General features: G+C 41.7%; 1 long non-coding RNA gene across 1 annotated transcript in view; it reads right to left on the bottom strand.

Annotated features, from left to right (window-relative positions):
- The window catches only part of LOC141420754 (uncharacterized), a 123,967-nt gene extending 110,725 nt beyond the window's left edge, over positions 1 to 13,242 (bottom strand). Inside the window, exon 1 of the long non-coding RNA XR_012445322.1 lies at positions 13,113 to 13,242. This is a non-coding gene — a long non-coding RNA (uncharacterized lncRNA). The remainder of the gene's footprint in view (positions 1 to 13,112) is intronic.
- Between the last annotated feature and the right edge of the window lie 4,216 nt (positions 13,243 to 17,458).

The raw sequence follows: 17,458 nt of genomic DNA on the forward strand, positions 1-17,458 counted from the left end.
TTTGGCATACATTCTTCTAGTCTTTTGTCTGAGTGTACATGACATGTGCATGTGTATTGCATGTATGCGTGTATATATTTAATGTGCTCATCTTTTGTGAACTATTTTAATAATATATGGCAAAAATTTTTCATAATGGCTACTAAAAAAAAAATAAAAAAGAAAAATTAAAAATAGAACTGCCATATGATCCAGTGATACCACTTCTGAGCATATATCTGAAGGAATGCAAGTCAGCATACAATAGAAAGACCTGCACACTGATACTTACTGCAGCACTCTTGACAACAAACTATAGAAAGTACTCAGATTCCCTACAACTGATGAATGGATTAAGAAGCTATATTGGAATTTTATTCAGACATAACAAAGAATTAAACCACAGGGATTCAAGGTAAATGGACGGAATTGGAAGAAATCATGTTAAATGAAGCCAGGTTCAGAAAGACAAAATACCATGTTTTCTATCATATGCAGAAGACAGATCCAAAAGATAAATGTATACACAAGCATGATCATGTACACATCTACAGGTAGAATATGTTTGCAGTAATGGAACTATACTGTGGAACTCGAGGGAGATGAGAAAACAAAAGAGAATGATAGTCAACAATACTTCTACCCACACAGGCAAAGGACATAATGATATGTCTTGGAAGCCATTGAATCCTGGGAGAATGGGAGGGAATGGGTAAGGGAGAGTAACAGAGGGGGTGGAACTGACCAAGTACAGCCTATTTACAGCTGGGATACATTGAGACACCCCTTTGAACATTGACTTTAAAATTAATAATAAAGGAAAGACTGTAAAACAGGTACAGGGTGTGCAGGCGCATGTATGGGAAGTGGGGATAAATGGAAGAGATGAAGATGCAACAGGGTTGATGGGATTTAAATACATAAAGGAAACAGAATAAATGAAATGGGAAGATGATGGCAGTAGGAGGAGATGGAAGGGGGGGCCTAACTAATGTACAATGTAAGGCTATTCAGAATTGTTAAAACAAATTCCCCCATGCAATGAATATACGCTAACAAAAATGAATGAAATAAAAATTAAAAAGAAAAGCAGATTAAGCTAAAACTGGTGTATACATCATGATCCCACAAATGCACAAACCAATCTATCTCTTTTTTTCAGGAACTAAAAAATTTCTGGTTTGCTTTACAACTTGCATAAAACACAACAGGAGGGATCCAAAATGGCAACTAGGGTGCAGAAGCAGACAGCACGAGCTTGATAAATCAAAAATCTTGCTGAGACGCTGGAGCCACACTTGGCAGGAATAAAGCACCAAGAAAAATCAAAACTACTTCACCCTGAACCCCTAGCCTATACAAAGATTCTCCATGCCACATTACACTGAGAAAACAGGAGGGCTCCCACACAGCCAGATGCCGGCTCCAAACCTGCCTTGAAGACATTCGGCAGACCAACAGGTGAGCACCAAGCATCACACGGTGTTCCCAAAGCCATCCCTGGGAGAAACCAGCATAGCCCCCTGGGCAGACTGATCCTCCACCCCACAAACAAAAAAACAAAACAAAACAAAAACCTGAACAATAAACAAAGAACTGAAAACTAACACACAGCAGAGGGGGAGGGGTACTGTAAGCACACCAGAGAAGGGGGAAGGAGCAAGAATCTGATTTCCATGCAAATTTTCATTAAACAAAGGCTGGAAGACAGAAGGGCTGACAGCAGGTGGAGGATAAGCCGATGCCTGAAATAGAGCTGGCAGTGGTCCACAAAGCTAATCTCTGGAGCCAGTGAGCAACATCCAAAGTCAAAGTACACTGCAAAATTGAAAAACATTCAGCAAACCATCACAACATGCTGACAGCAGGGGGCTGGCTGATGGATTACTGACCTTGCCCCAGAGAAAGGGGCCAGGCAATGAAATAAGCCCCCAGTAAACTAACACAGCAAAAACCCAACTCCAAAGCAGGATGGCTGGTGGGCTACAGAGCTGATGTCCAGAACCTGAGGACAAGCCACACGTCACTGAGGAAGGAGCTAACTAAGCAACTGCCACTGAAAGATAAGAAAGTCTGGTGAGACTCCCCAACCACCTGGCCAGATTAAGACAGATCCTCTGCTTAAATGCCAACACAAGGACTAGATGCTGAAGGAGTAACATCAGAACTACTAAGACTGAAATTCTATTGTTCCTGAACCTGGAGTTTTTCTTGTTTTCTTTTCCCCTGGTGTTTGTTTGGTTTCTTGTTTGTGTTTGTTCATCTCTCCCCATTGATTTCTTTGGGGTTTTTTTCCTACGGTTATTTCGTTTTGTTACTTTTACTATTGTGAGTGAGTTAATACTAGTTAAATTATACCCAGACCAGGGACAGAAATAGCATACATACACTAAGGTAAAAATCCAATATATCCACTAAACAAAATTTAACCAAAGGAAAGAAAACAGGTAACTGAAACCACCAATAGCCTATCAAGAACATAGTTACACGGTACCAAGTGGAGCGATGGGAAGACGAAAAAGGGATGGAAACCATTGTCTCCCCAAAAATAATTTAATACAGGATTCAGAGGGAAATGAAGAAAATGGATACCCAGTCCCAGATGCCAACAAAACAAAATAAACGACACCAAGGAACCTAGCAATGCCCACAAGAGCAATCTGAAAGAAGAAATCCTGCAAGTAATCACTGATAATTTCATGGAGATGTTACTAGACATGGTCAACCAAAACGTGCAAGAGGCAGTCAAGAAACTCCAAGACACCAAAAATAAACAATACAAGGCGGCACAGAAACAAACAAATGAACTCACAGAAGCCCTAAATAAACACCAACGTGAAACAGAGAACACTATAGAGAGAGAAATGAATTAAAGACAAAAATTGACAATATCAAAGAGGAAGTGACCTATACATGGAAAATCTCAGAAAAAACAATGAAACAAATACAAAACACAATGGAAGGCCACTTCAGCACACTAGAACAAGCGGAAGAATCTCAGAACTTGAAAACAAAACAGAAATTAAAGGAAAAACTGAAGACCTACTAGTCAAACAACTCAAGACCTGTGAGAGACATATGCAAGAACTCAATGACTCCATCAAAAGACCAAACCTGAGAATCAAGGGTGTTGAAGAAGAAGAGATGCAAGTAAAAGGGTTTCATAATGTAGTCAACAAAACAATAACAGAAAACACCCCAAATCTAGAGAAAGTGATGCCCATTCGGGTAGCCTTAAAAGCAAAAAGAGCATGGACTGAGGTCATCTGGGCACTGAATGAAAGTAACTTCAACCCTAGGATACTCCACCCAGCAAAACTATCAAACAAAATAAATGGAGCAATAAAAGTCTTAAACACTAAGCAGAAACTATGACAATATATGGCCACCAAGCCACAACTACAAAAGACTCTTTAAGGAATGGACCTAGCTGATGTCTACAGAATATTTCATCCAACTTCTGCACAATATACATTCTTCTCCAAAACTGTTATCTTAGGGCACAAAGCAAGTCTCATCAAGTATAAGAAAACAGAAACAATCCCATGCATTCTATCTGATCACAAGGCATTAAAACTAAAACTCAACAACAAAAACAGTAGAAAACATACAAACACTTGGAAGCTGAACAGTAGAAAACATACGAACATTTGGAAGCTGAACTGCTCACAGATGATGAAATAAAAGAGGAAATTAAAAGGCTCCTGGAAGTTAATGAAAATGAAAACAAGGCTTAACAGAACCTATGCGACACAGCAAAGGCAGTCCCGAGAGGAAAGTTTATAGCCATGAATGTATATATGAAAGGACAGAAAGATCTCAAATCAATGACCTAATATTACATCTCAAACGCCTAGAAAAACAAGAAGGAACAAGTCCCAAAACAAGCAGGACAGAAATAAAAATAAGGGCCAAAATTAATGAAATACAAACAAAAAAAACCCAAAGAATCAATGAAACAAAAAGCTGATTCTTTGAAAAAAATAAACAAGATTGACAAACCCCTGGCAAACCTGACTAAAATGGGGAGAGAAAAAACCCAAATCAGTAAAATCAGAAATGCAAAATGGGAGATAACAACACACACCATGGAAATCCAGGAAATCATCAGAGACTACTTTAAGAACCTATAGTCTAATACATTTGAAAATCTTGAATAAATGGACAAATTTCTAGATACTGTGACCATCCAAAATTGAACCAAGAGGACATTAAGCACCTGAATAGATTTATAACAAAATGAAATTGAAGCACCAATAAAGAGCCTCCCAAAAAAGAATAGTCCAGGACCTGATGGATTCTCTGCTGAATTCTATCAGATCTTTAAAGAAGAACTAGTACCAACACTCCTTAAACTTCTCCACCAAATAGAAAGGGAAGGAAAACTGCCTAACTCATTTTATGAAGCCAGTACTACACTCATACCAACACCAGACAAAAACACCTCCAAAAAGGAGAACTATAGGTCAGTCTCCTTATGAACATCGATGCAAAATTCCTCAATAAAATAATGGCAAACCGAATCCAACAACACATCAGAAAGATCATTCACCAAGACCAAGTCGGCTTCATCCCAGGAATGCAGGAGTGGTTCAACATACACAAATCTACAAATGTAATACACCACATTAATAGAAGCAAAGACAAAAATTACTTGAACATCTCATACATGCAGAAAAAGCCTTTGATAAGATCCAACACCACTTCATGATAAAAGCTCTAAGAAAACTAGAAATAGAAGGAATGTACCTCAATATTGTAAATGCTATACATGATAAAGCTATAGCCAACATCACATTTAATGGAGAAAAACTGAAACCATTCTCTCCGAAAATCAGGAGATTTATGTTGAAGAGAAAACATAAGAGATAAGAAAGACAAAGCATTTTTACTAGTCTGAAATAAAGATGGCTACACAGAGAGATACCTAGCATTGCTTCCATGCACATGTGAATTACAACCCAAATTGGTTCATCTTGACCAGACCTGTTCACTACTTCCTGGTCACCTTCCCATAGTGGCATCTATCAGTTCAGGACTACTTTATTCACTCGCCTACAGTGGGCACATAAAATACTTTCCAGTGTTGGGTTTCCCAGCTTTTCCTATTCCTCCTATATGTTAAACAGCATGTGACCTATGTCCAATAATATTACTTCATATGTTTTATATCTAAAGTCCACACATGAGGGAGAACATACAATTTTTGGCCTTCTGAACCTGGCTAACTTCACTTAAAATGACGTTCTTCAGCTGCATCCATTTACTTGCAAATAAAATTTCATTCTTCTTTGTGATTGAGTAAAATTCCTCTATGTATAAATATATTTTCTTAATCCAAGCGTTGGTAGTGGGGCATCTTGGCTGGTTCCATAACGTGGCAATTTTGAATAATGGTGCAATAAATACAGGTGTGCCTGTGCCCTGGGAATAACCTGAGTTGCATTCCTTTGGTAATATCCCCAGGAGTGGGATTGCTGGATCATATGGCAGATCTATGTTTAGTTCTTTATGCAGCCTCCATTATATTTTGGTTGTCCTAGCTTTATTCCCAAGAGCAGTGTATAAGGGTTCTTTTTTCCTTGCATCCTTGCCAACATTTGTTGTTGGTGTTTTTGATGATAGCTACTCTAACAGGACTCACATGGAGTCTTAGTGTGGTTTGGATTTGCATTTCCTTTATGGCCAGGGATGGTGAGCATTTTTTCACGTTTTTTTAGCTATTTGGATTTGTTCTTTGAAAAAGTTCTATTTCAGTTGCCCACTTCTTTTTTGGTTCACTGGTTTGGGGAGAGTTTAGTTTTTAATGAGCTCCCTGTATATTCTGGTTATCAGTCTTTTTGATGAATAGCCAGCAAATATTTTCTCCCACCCTGTGGGTAGTCTCTTTAGTTTAGCGACCATTTCTTTTGTTGTGCAGAAGCTTTTTAATTTCATGGAGTCCCATTTGTTCATCCTTTCTCTTAGTTGCCTGGCTTCTGGAGTTCTACTGGGGAAGTCCATGCCAATAGTTATTGCTTCCAGAGTATTCCCTGCTCTTTCCTGTACTAACTTCAGAGTTTCAGGTCTGATATTAAGGTCCTTAATCCACTAAAAGTGCTATCTTTTCCTAAGGATAAACTGGGTCTCTAAAATTCCCTTGGTAAACCCCTAGGATTTAAAATGTCAGACCATCTGAACATAGTCAGGACACCTTCTTAATAAATCTATCATCCTTGGTGTTACTAGGAACGAAACCTACATAAATCCTCTAGCTTCACAGCTCTCAGTTGAGCTAAATATCGCTAAGGTTGGAGGTCACACAGCTGGGCAATACCTTTTTAGCTTCCCACTACCTTTGCTGTAGATAACATTTCTGCTTTGTGGGTTACAATAACAGTTGCCAAGTTTATTTTGCAGAAATTTGAAGGCTGCTCTTTACTAAAAATAATGACTCTCTTAAGCTTTCAGGTGTATGGTGAATAAATGAGATAAAAATATTGGCATTTCTGTCTTTATGTCTGTCCCCTTTGCTGTTTGGTATCAGATTCTGTTCATCTCTTCATGGACGCAAGATGATCATTAAAAACTTTTATACAAAACTATAATACAGAGTTAACTTGGCCTCTTCCCAATTGGAGTTAGTGTTTCTTCTACACTGTGCTTTCTCAGCAGCTCAACCACCAAAAGTCCTCCTCCAGCCTTATCATAAGCCTTGTAAGTCTCACACCAAACCTAAAAGCCAGGACTTTGTGCAAGAGATCATGATGCCCATTCTAGAGTAAGTCAGCAGTTCTGGGTTTTGTAACCCTCTAAGTAACAGGGCCAGATGTTTAAATATAAGAGGGAAAACAAATTTAAAGGTAATAGCTGAGGATTGATGGAGTACTTCAAGTAGCAGAGTACCTGTCTTGCAGGCATGAAGTCCTAAGATCAAACCCCAGAACCAACAAATAAAACCATGCCCAAATACAATTTAAAAAAACACAAAATTTGGTCTACCACAGAAAATAAGAGCCTGCTGCTTCCTTTGCTCCACATGCAGCCTGATCATCTGTTTGATCTTGTCTGCTCAGGACTTCAGTCTCAATAAAGAAGTCTTGTCTATCATTTTCATATTTGGTGCAGTCTCATTTCTATCATTTCCATGCCATAATACCCTGCCATCCTGTATCAGTAACACAATCTCTGTCTCATATATGTTTTCTCCCCTTCCCTCTGCCTCCTATGGTTACACGAACCCACCCATAAAATCCAAGATAAACTCTCACCTCAGCGTCCTTAATAATTCACATCTGTATTGTCACTTCAACATAAATCTCCACCAACTTATGTCTTACAGATACCAGCAGCCCTGCATTGGCCCCTGGTCTTCCGCTAGTCAGGGCAAGCCCCTGGCTCAGCCCAGCAGAAATCCAGGCAGATCAAGAGATCAAGCCATGGCCTCTTTCTTACATAGACTAGGAGCCTTGGAGTGGCCCATTATCTCAGACCCTTGGACAGGCTAGCACATCTACCTAGCAGACAACATGGGGTCCAGCAGCCAGGTATATGCTGCAGCCTCTACTTTGCAGGCAACTGGGACCCTCCAGCTTCCTCTGCTCTACAACCAGTGGTATGGTGTAGGTAATTGCTATTATTTTGAAGACACTAGGATCCTTCCACCTTCCACTGTCCTGAAGACACAGAGTTCCGTGGGTCCTCTTCCCTGCAGAAATCTGGTGGAAAGGTACAGCCACCAGCATCTGGCCTGGAACTCCCAGCATGTGCCAAGCTGCAGTCTCTGCATTGCAAACAATAATTGCCTTCCTATGGCCTCTGACCTTCAGTCACCCGAAACACTCAAACTGCCTTGGTCCTACATACTAGCAAGAATGGAGACAAGAATCAGGCCCTTCCCTACAGACACCCAGAACTCTCACATGGTCTCTTCCCTACAGAGCCCTCTAGTGGCCAGTCTCTGATCTTCAGTCACACAAGTCTTTTGTGAGGCCTCAACCTCTAATTCACAAACACCAGAAACCATCCAGCATCCCTTGCCTGCAGGTAACAGGCAGCCTGGGAGCCAGGGACATGTCTCATACTCTTCCCTGAGGACACCGAAGATGGACACCATACATGGTCAATGCCCTCCAGTGGCCTCTTCCAGGTAGTAATTCCCCAAACAAGGACAAGATGGGACTCTTTTCTGCAAGACAGACAGATGGCCCTGCAGATAACAAGAGCACTCAAGTGACCTAATCCCTGCACATACACAGTGGCTGAAAGAGGACACTGCTTCTGCCCTCCGTCTATTAAGGGCAGGCCACAGTCCACATCCTTGAGGGTAGGCAGGGTGCAGCCTATGCTTTGCAGACGCCTGTGAAGGTAGGCGAGGCCAAGGCCACTTCCTTGAGGACATATGGAATTCTCAAGTTACCTCTGAAAACAAGAAGTAGAGACTACACAATTGCCTCTGTCCTGTAAACACTCAGAGAGAACACAAGTGACCTCTGCCCTGCAGACATATCAGGGGCAGGTAACAGGCCAAGGACTCAGCCTAATAAATTCTTGAGCCCTCAAGCAACCTCTACACTGCAGAGAACCAGGAACCATGGACAGGACTGGCTTTTCCCCTGCAAATACCAAAAGACCTCCAACCACCTCAACCTGTCAGCACCCAGGGGCCAAATTAGGACACAACCTCTGCATGCACACACCTGTTCCTCAACTGATGGGGCTTCTACCCTGCAGAAACCATATGCCAGTGACCAGCCACAGCCTCTTCCAAAAATACATACAGGACATGGGGAGAAGATGTACTATATGTTCTGCATTCCATCTGGGGGTCAGGGGAGATAATACCCACTGTCTGGCATGCCTGTCATGGCCTCTATGCTTCAGACACCTGGGGGACATGAAGTGCTGACCATTTCCCTGCAAACAAAAGAGAACTCCAGTGACCTCCACTATGCATATGGCAAGGACTGGGCACAAATCACACACTTGCCCTAGAGACACTCAGGGGCAAGAAACAGATTGTGGTGTATGTACTGCAGATACGAGGTGTGGAGCACAACCCAAAGCGTCTTCCCTGCATAAACCTTGTGCTAGGGATAGGACTTGGTTTTTGTCCTGCAGACACCTGACAGATGGGAGATGTGGCTACCTCTACCGTGCAGTCCCCAAAGGTCAGGTGTCATGTTTTGGCCTATATCCTTTGGTCAGCCTCGGGTTAAGCACTGGATCTTGTTTTGCCCTGCAGACAGCTGTACCATGAACACACCATAGCCTATGTTTTGCAAACACCATGACCCATCCAGTTGCCTGATGGCCAAACACCTGTGGAATAGGGAAACGGTCCACAGTCTTTTCACCACAGACACCAGAAACCCTGAATGTTCTTCCATCCTACAGAGACCTGGGGGCCTGGAAGAGACTGCAGTCTCTGAAGTGCGTATGCCACTGGCTGGGGACAATCCACAGCCTATGCTATGAAGAATACAGGTGTTGGCAACAGGCTGTAATGTTTTCCTTGCATATACACAGGGTTTGAGTATAGAAGTGCCCTCTGCCCTGTAGATGCCTGGAACAATCCAGATGACTATGCCCTGCAAAAACCATGAGCTGCAGACAATCCAGAATCTCTGTGCTTCAGACACACAGGGACCAGGTAGGGGGTTGTTCTCTGCCCTGCAAACACCCAGGAGTGTAAGACACATTGTTGCCTCTCATGGAAAAATCTAGGGTCCCTAGATAGGACTGTCCTTTGCCATGAAGACACCACCACACTCTGCTCTGCCGGCACACAGGGTCCAAGTCAGGATGCAGCCGGCACACAGGGTCCAAGTCAGGATGCAGTCTCTGACAGTAAGACACCTGGAATGAATCGAATATATTTGCTTGGCGGCACCAGGGGCTGAGTACAACACAGAGCCTCTGCCCTGAAGACAACCCAGAGGCCAGGGACAGCCCACAGTCTCTGCCATTCACACCTCAGACTCTGTATTGCAGAAAAACAGAACACTTCAGCATCTTCTGCCCTGCATAAATACAGGACTTGGTTGAGGATACGCCCTCTGCCCTGTAGACCTCTGAGCCTGAGAGCAACAGCCTGACACCTACGTTTTCAAAAACCTTGAGAAATCCAGTGTCCTCTGCCCCATAAATTAAAAAGCCAGGCCTAGGAGTTGGAGTACAGAGGTATTCTTCCAATAATAATTTATTCCAAACATTTTTAAACATTAATACCAATTTTATGGAAACTTTTCCACAAACTGAGAGTGCATCTGCTTGGTAATTCACACTATGAAATTGGAATTCCCCCAGTAACAAAACCAAAGTTATCACAAGAAAACCATGCCCAATATGACTTAGGAATAAAGAAACAAAAACCCTCAACAAAATACTAACAAATTGAATATAGTAACACACAAACAGAGTTATATGCCAGGACTGATAGGGATTTTCCAAGGAATGCAGGATTGATTAACACCCAATTTTGAATGAATGTAGTATGTCCTATATAAAATAATGAATGGATCATCTCAACAGATGAAAGATAAGTGGGATCTTGGGTACATTCAGTGGTAGAGAATTTGCTTAGCATATGGAAGGGAATCCATGGGTTCAATTAACAGCACCAAAAAAAAGAGAAACCTCAAGAAATAAGAGTCTCTCAACATACTACTAATAGAAGGGCATTACCCTCAACCTGATAAAGAATATTTACCAAGTACCCACAGATGATCTCACAAAAGAAACAATGAATCAGTGAATACTTAATCCCTACTAGAAGGAACAAGGTAAGTATACCAACTTGTGCCAGGTATATTTAATATAGTAACACAGGTTCCAGTCATGGTGATTAAGCAAGGAGGAAAAAACTCATCTAAAATGGAACAGAAGTTAACTTGCCTCTACCAGCATATGATATATCCTTATGTACATGAAATCCTAAGGGATATGAACACACACAAAATCTGTTAGGATAAAATGAGTGCAGTCAAGTGGCAGAACTAAATTTCCAAATTTTTAAAACTCAAATGAATTTACATATATGTGTGTGTATATATATATATATATATATATATATATATATATATCATACATATCTTTTTTAACTAGCAACAACCATTCCCGACAGTGAAATTTCAGAAGAAAAAATTAGTAGCATTGAGAATAATAAGACACTCGGGGAAAAAAACTAACAAAAGTGACACACTTTTGCATAGAAACAAACATTTTTGAAGTAAATGAAGATCTAGATAAATGAAGACACAACACAAAATATGAGATTTGAGGACTTAATTTTGTTTAGACGGCAACAATCTCCAATTTTTCTACATGTTCAACTCATTCACAATTCCAAATGGCTTTCTGACGAAACTGACAAACCGTATTTTTATTCATATAGAAATGAAACTAAGAACAGTCAAAAGTCTCAAAACAGCAAATAATTGGATAGAAATTTCCTAATTGCAAAACTTACTATCAAACTACAATAATTAAGACAATGTGCTAAGCATAGACATACAGATTAATGACAGAATTCACAGTCCAGCAATAAATCTGGTCAGTTGATTTAAATGAAAAAGTGGAGTCAGATGTGGTGACACATGTCTATTATCCCAGCACTGGGGAGGCGAGTCAGAAAGATCTTAAGTCTGGTGCAAAACTGGACTACTTTGTGAGACCCGATATTAAAAAACGGCAACCAGACATTTCATTGCAGAAATAGCCTTTTCGACAGTACTGAGACAACCAAATGCAAACATGCAAAAGACTGAATTCAGACCCCTCACTCACAATATACACAAAAATTAATATAAAATGTATCAGACATAAATGTAAGACCTAAAATTTTAAAGCCCTTTGAAGAAAAGTGGAATAAATTTCCATGAATTTGGTTTAGGCCATGATTTCTTAGACATGACATCAGAAGAACAAGCAACAAAAGAAAATATGCTGGACTTCATGGAAACTTAAAAAAAAGCTTTTGTGATTCCAGTAACACCATCAAAAAATTAAAATGAAAACACAAAATAAGAGACAACACTTGCAAGTCATACATGTGACAGGGGAAATGTGTATACAATTTATAAGAGTTCCTACAATTTGAAATAAGTTTATAAATTTATGAGAATTTAAAAATCACATAATACAATAATAAGACAACCAAAGTAAAACACAGTTAACAAGTTGGAAAGAAATTTCTTCAATATATACGCATGACCAACAAGCACATGAAAGTGAGCTTGATCTCACTCGTAGAACTGCAAATCAAAACCACTACCTCCCCGTTAAGTTGGTTAAAATCAAAGCGGGCAATGAAGATTGGTAAAAAAGATATGGAAAATCAAAATCCTCAGTACTTGGTCATGAAACTACAAAATGGTGCAATATTTCTGCAAAGTTTTGCAGTTCCTCAAAATTTAAATGGAGGAGTTATTATACGCCTAATATAATACTGCTAAAGAAAAACGGATCTACACACACAAAAAAAACTGTGTTCAAAACAGCATTATACCTAATTGCCCAAGTATAAAATAACCCAAATGTCTATTAATTATGGCTTCTTGGTCCTCTGGCAAAGATCAAGTACAAATGTTTATTAACTGATAAATGAGTATTAAAAACTTGGGATGTCCACAATATGGAAACTTACTTAACATTAAGTAAGAATGAAGGAGCCAGGCAAATTTGCCTAGTGTCAATAATCCCAGTGATGCGGGTGGTGAACATCAGGAAAAACCCAGTTTGGATCCAACCCTGACCAAAAAGTTAGCAAGACCCCCATCTCAACAAGAAAGATGGCTGAAAAGTCCCCACCTGTACTACCAGCCATACGTGACAAGGATCATGGTCACAGGCGATCCAGACAAAAAAGTGAGACTCCATCTAAAAAATGACCTAAAGCCTTTTATTACTTACGACAAAAAGCACACCTCGCCAGGAGGAGACTTGGGGTTGGCGCCCGCAGCCCCTCCCCACTCCTTCCCCCTCCCCCACTCAGACCCCTAAGCCCGCAGCCAGGCGCCCGCGCCCGCTCTACCCCCCAGGCCGCCACTCGCCCGCTCCCGCAGGCACCGGGAGAGACGGACCCCGCCAGGCGCGATGCCCGACTCTCCCAGACAAAGGACAAGGGCCCTGCCTTCAACTACCCCACAGTGTACCTCAAGTCCATGAGCGCCTCCACTGGGTCTGCGGCCCACTCCACTGCGCGCGGCTTCTTCACGCATCTCTTCCCTGGGAAAAACAGTTTCCAGAATGTTCTGGAAGGCGCATGCGGCCTTTTCCTCCACAGCGTGCTGTAGCGAGCGCCGTGATTGGCTGGCCCTGGGTCTCTGGGCGGGGCATCTCTGCGTCAGGTGCGTCCTGCGCTCCTGGTTGCGGCAGCGCTGTTACCTCGCTCAGAAGTTAGCGGCTTGTTTGGAGTCGCCTGCCCTGGATCCTGTGGCCCTGCAGCTCGTCCTCATGCTTCTGATTCAGAAGCTTCTGGACGGGGCCGTGGAATCGGAAGCAGCCTCCAAGCAGTGTATTTCAATTTAAGTATGTGCCGCCATGCACCAACGGACCTGAAATAAAAATAAAATAGCCCCAATATGCTATGAATTAAATCATCAATAAGTAAGAAAGGCTGATAGCTGTTGGTAAACTGAAGAAATGAAAGGAAGAGTCTTATTTCTCAGTTTGATGGCGCTGAGGAGGATGTTCAAGTATCAAAATTAGAGATTCTCACATTTTAGAGACACCAGGGTGACCAAGAGGATTTGTTGGCTGGATTTCTCTATCAGTTTTCTGCCCCTCAGATCTGCAGGACTGAGGCAACTGGAGGGCTCTGGGCATCTGCAAAGCAGAGCCCGCATCCTGTCCTGGGACCACAAGTTTCTTAAGGGACAGGCCACTAAAGGGCTGCAGCTGTCAAAAGGATATTTGCAGGACAGAGGAAATGGCCTATCCCTGGCTGGTGGGTTTATAAAGAGCAGAGACCCTGGAGGGTACCTGGTGTATGCAACTTACAAGCTGTGATCTGTCCCTGATATACTGTCCACAAAGGCCAGAACTGGCAAGGTCCAGGTCTCTTCAGATCAAAGCTTGCATACTCTTCTGGCCCCCAGTTACCTGCAGGGTATAGGATACTGGAGGTCTTATGGTCTATGCAGGGCAAAGGCTGGTCAGGTTCACAACCTCAGGTTTCTGTCAGGTAGAGGCCACAATGTGGCCCAGTGCAGAGACCATGGCTTCTCCTCAGCCCCAAGATGTTTGTAGAGCATAGGTCACACAGCACATACCCTGAATACTGACACAAGCAATGTCCAGACTCTGGCACCTGGTTTTGTTCAGCAGAGATCATGATCTTTTCTTGCCCCTGGGTGTCTGCAGCAGAGACCCTGCATCCTGTCTCCAAACCCTGGTGTCTGCACAGCAGATGTCTGCAAGTCAGTAGCATTGGCCTGTCCCTGGCCTGGGTTTCTGCAATGTAGAAGCTGCATCCTGTCCTAGCCCAGGTACACTGATTTCTGGAAGGCCCAGACTGTGGTCTGCCCATGGCCACCTGGTTTCTGAATGTCAGTAACTGCAGTCAGTGTTTTGCTTACTTCAGAGCAAAGGCTAGCATCTGTTTCCTATCCCTGGTGTGTACAGGGCATAGTACATTGGAGACCTCAGGTGTTTTCAGGGCAGAGGCCACAACCTAACTCCAGCTCAGGTGTCTACAAGTAGTGGTCTGTCTACAAGTACCTGGTATGTAGATAACTGCAGAACAAAGGCTGCTGGAGGGCCCCAGGTTCTTACAAAAAAGAGTCCAGAGTGTGTCCCATCCCAGAAATCTACAGTTCAGAAGCTGGGCTCCAAAATTGGTACCTGCATTTACCCTGAAAATACCTGGAGAGATCTCCAACAGCCTCTTTCCTGCTGACCCCAAGAGTTAGGATCAGTCTGTAAGCCATGGCACTTCAGATATCTGAGCCTCAGGACAGTCTGCCCTGTAGGATCCATGTTGTGGAGACAGTTTGTAGGCTCTGGTCTGCATACACGTGTGGGCCATTGACAGGCCTCAGCCCCTTCCATCAAGTACAAGGCCCCAGGTTCAATCCCCAGCATCACTAAAAATAATTCCAATTGTTTCCATTAAATATTAAAAATATGGCCAATTGCAAAGACTACCTGCTCTTCTTCTCCTCCATCATACTTCACCATGAGTTAAATGCAGTCCTGAACTGAAGAAATGTTTCCAGAAATGCTTAGGATACCCAATTATCAGTGCCCAGTATGAAACAAGTGTTTTGTTAAATGAATAAGTGTATGGATCTGAATGCCTGGAGAATGATGTTCTCCTCATTACTGGACAAATAGTATCAAAAGAGATGAGAACTGTTTAAGGTGTTTTTCTTACTTTGTTGGTGTGAATTGTGTGTAATGTCCTGTTTCTTACATCTACCAAGCTCATCAAAGTCTGAGAGGTCATTGGTAGAACATGTGAGAAACAAGTGCCTGTGGGGAGGTGTGTGGAGAGAGGGAGAGAGATGGATGGAGAAAGGGAGAGAGGGAGAGAGGTGGAGAGAGATGGAATAATAGAAGTAACAGGAAGAAGGGAGGGAAAATAAATAGAAGAAAAGAAAGTAACAAGAGCATTGCTGAATATGTGAGTGAGAGGCTTTGGAACTACAGCGTGAAGTCACTGCTTTATGAGATAATTATAACATTTATAAAACACGTCCTTTCACAGGTTAGGGAAAAGAAAACATATGTGGTGTGATTTACTGAAATAGATCTCTTATCTAATGATTGCCTAAGGGCACTGAATTAATTGCAACATAAATTAGAATGCACAATAAGTTCAGAGAATCAACAGACTGGGTGCCCAAGATAAGTTAAAATGAATAGTCTGATTTTATCGTCGTATTGGTGGAATTGGTGTTTGAACTCAGGAACTCATGCTTGCTAGGTGAGTGCTCAACCACTTGAGTCATCCCTCCAGTCCTTATTACTTTAATTATCTTTCACATAGCGTCTTGAAGTTTTTGCCAAGGGCCCTCCCCAAAATGCGATCCTCCTATCTCTACTTCCCAAGCAGCTGGGACTACAGGTGTGAACTACCACACACAGAGGTATTTTTTAAGATGTAGGGTCTTGCTGTATTGCTCAGAATTGCCACAAACTTCAGAGCTCAAGGGAGCCTTTTATCTCCACATTCTGTGTAACAAAGAAAAGCAGCAGGTATGTGCCACTGGGCCCACCTCCCCAATAAACATGTTCAATCTATGGAGAAACCTTAACATTCAAAGCTGATCACTAGGAATTCCTGAAATGTGTAGGGACTTCAAATGGGGAGTTTACAGGAAGTATGATATAAAAGTAGAAACGTGCGTTAATACTCACATTTAAAAATATATATTTATTTGTTTGAGACTTGTCTACAAGTCTAATTGCTCTAAAAATAGGAAATTCAGTTATATTACTGGACAGTGACCAGGACATCTTTCTGCAGCTCACTATTGATACTAATTTTAACAGATGTCTTGGAATGTTTTTCACACAAGAAGACTCCTGCTCATTTATCTGAGAGGATATGATCTCCTATTTTTAATTAGACTTAGAAGCAGAAGAAATATGTTTTGAAAACCAAAATATTTGAGTAGAGATGCTCATACATCCTCTCTTTATTAAACCTATGTTTTGTCTTGTGTGGCCACTGGCTGTGTAACACACCACGGAAGTCACAGGAAACAGATCCATAGACACAGTCATAGATGCTGTGCATACTTCAACAAGGAATTAACTTCAGAATACCTAATCTACTTGGCACTCCCCACAAGATTGGGAGGACGTTTTTAACAAATGAATATTATTAAAAATTCTTATAAGTACATTTGATTTAATGTAGTTTTGAAGATTTACAATGCTTCATTGACAGAAATTGTTTAATTGTCAAAAGGAGATATGCAGAATCACTTCAGGGCATGACACACGGACTGGACTCCCCAGCTGCCCACCAGCCCAGCTAGGACTTGGTCCTAGCTCCCTAAGCACACCAAGTGTGGGCCAGGCAGAGCAGACTGGGAGGGCAGGCTGGACCTGACTATCCAGGTGTCACACTTGGCTGCTGCTGCTCCTATGGGGTCTTCTGCAAGAAGAAATAGATAGTAAGAATTTTAACAGTTAGATTTTAATATTGTTCTAACTTTTCTGTGTGAATAGGCCTTGATTACTCAATGGTAAAATTAGACTGAAAACACACACCCGACAGAAAATATACCTGAGAGTCAAACCCTTAACAGTAATCTTCCACTATCCCATCTGCAGAAAGTGTCTCAAATCCAGAATTGAATAAGGATTATAATAGAGGTGATACCAGTACTTTTAGGACTATCTTAAGTATAAAGGCCTGGGGAAATGTTGATCAAACAAGGGAAACGGAAGTGGAAAATAATTTAAAAGCTATTTGAAATAAGCTAGAACTGAGATTGGGTGAAACATTCTCATATACTTTGCTTCTTAATCATTTTCAGTCTACCAA

This window comes from Castor canadensis, chromosome 2, assembly GCF_047511655.1.
Source record: "Castor canadensis chromosome 2, mCasCan1.hap1v2, whole genome shotgun sequence".
NCBI lineage: Eukaryota > Metazoa > Chordata > Mammalia > Rodentia > Castoridae > Castor > Castor canadensis.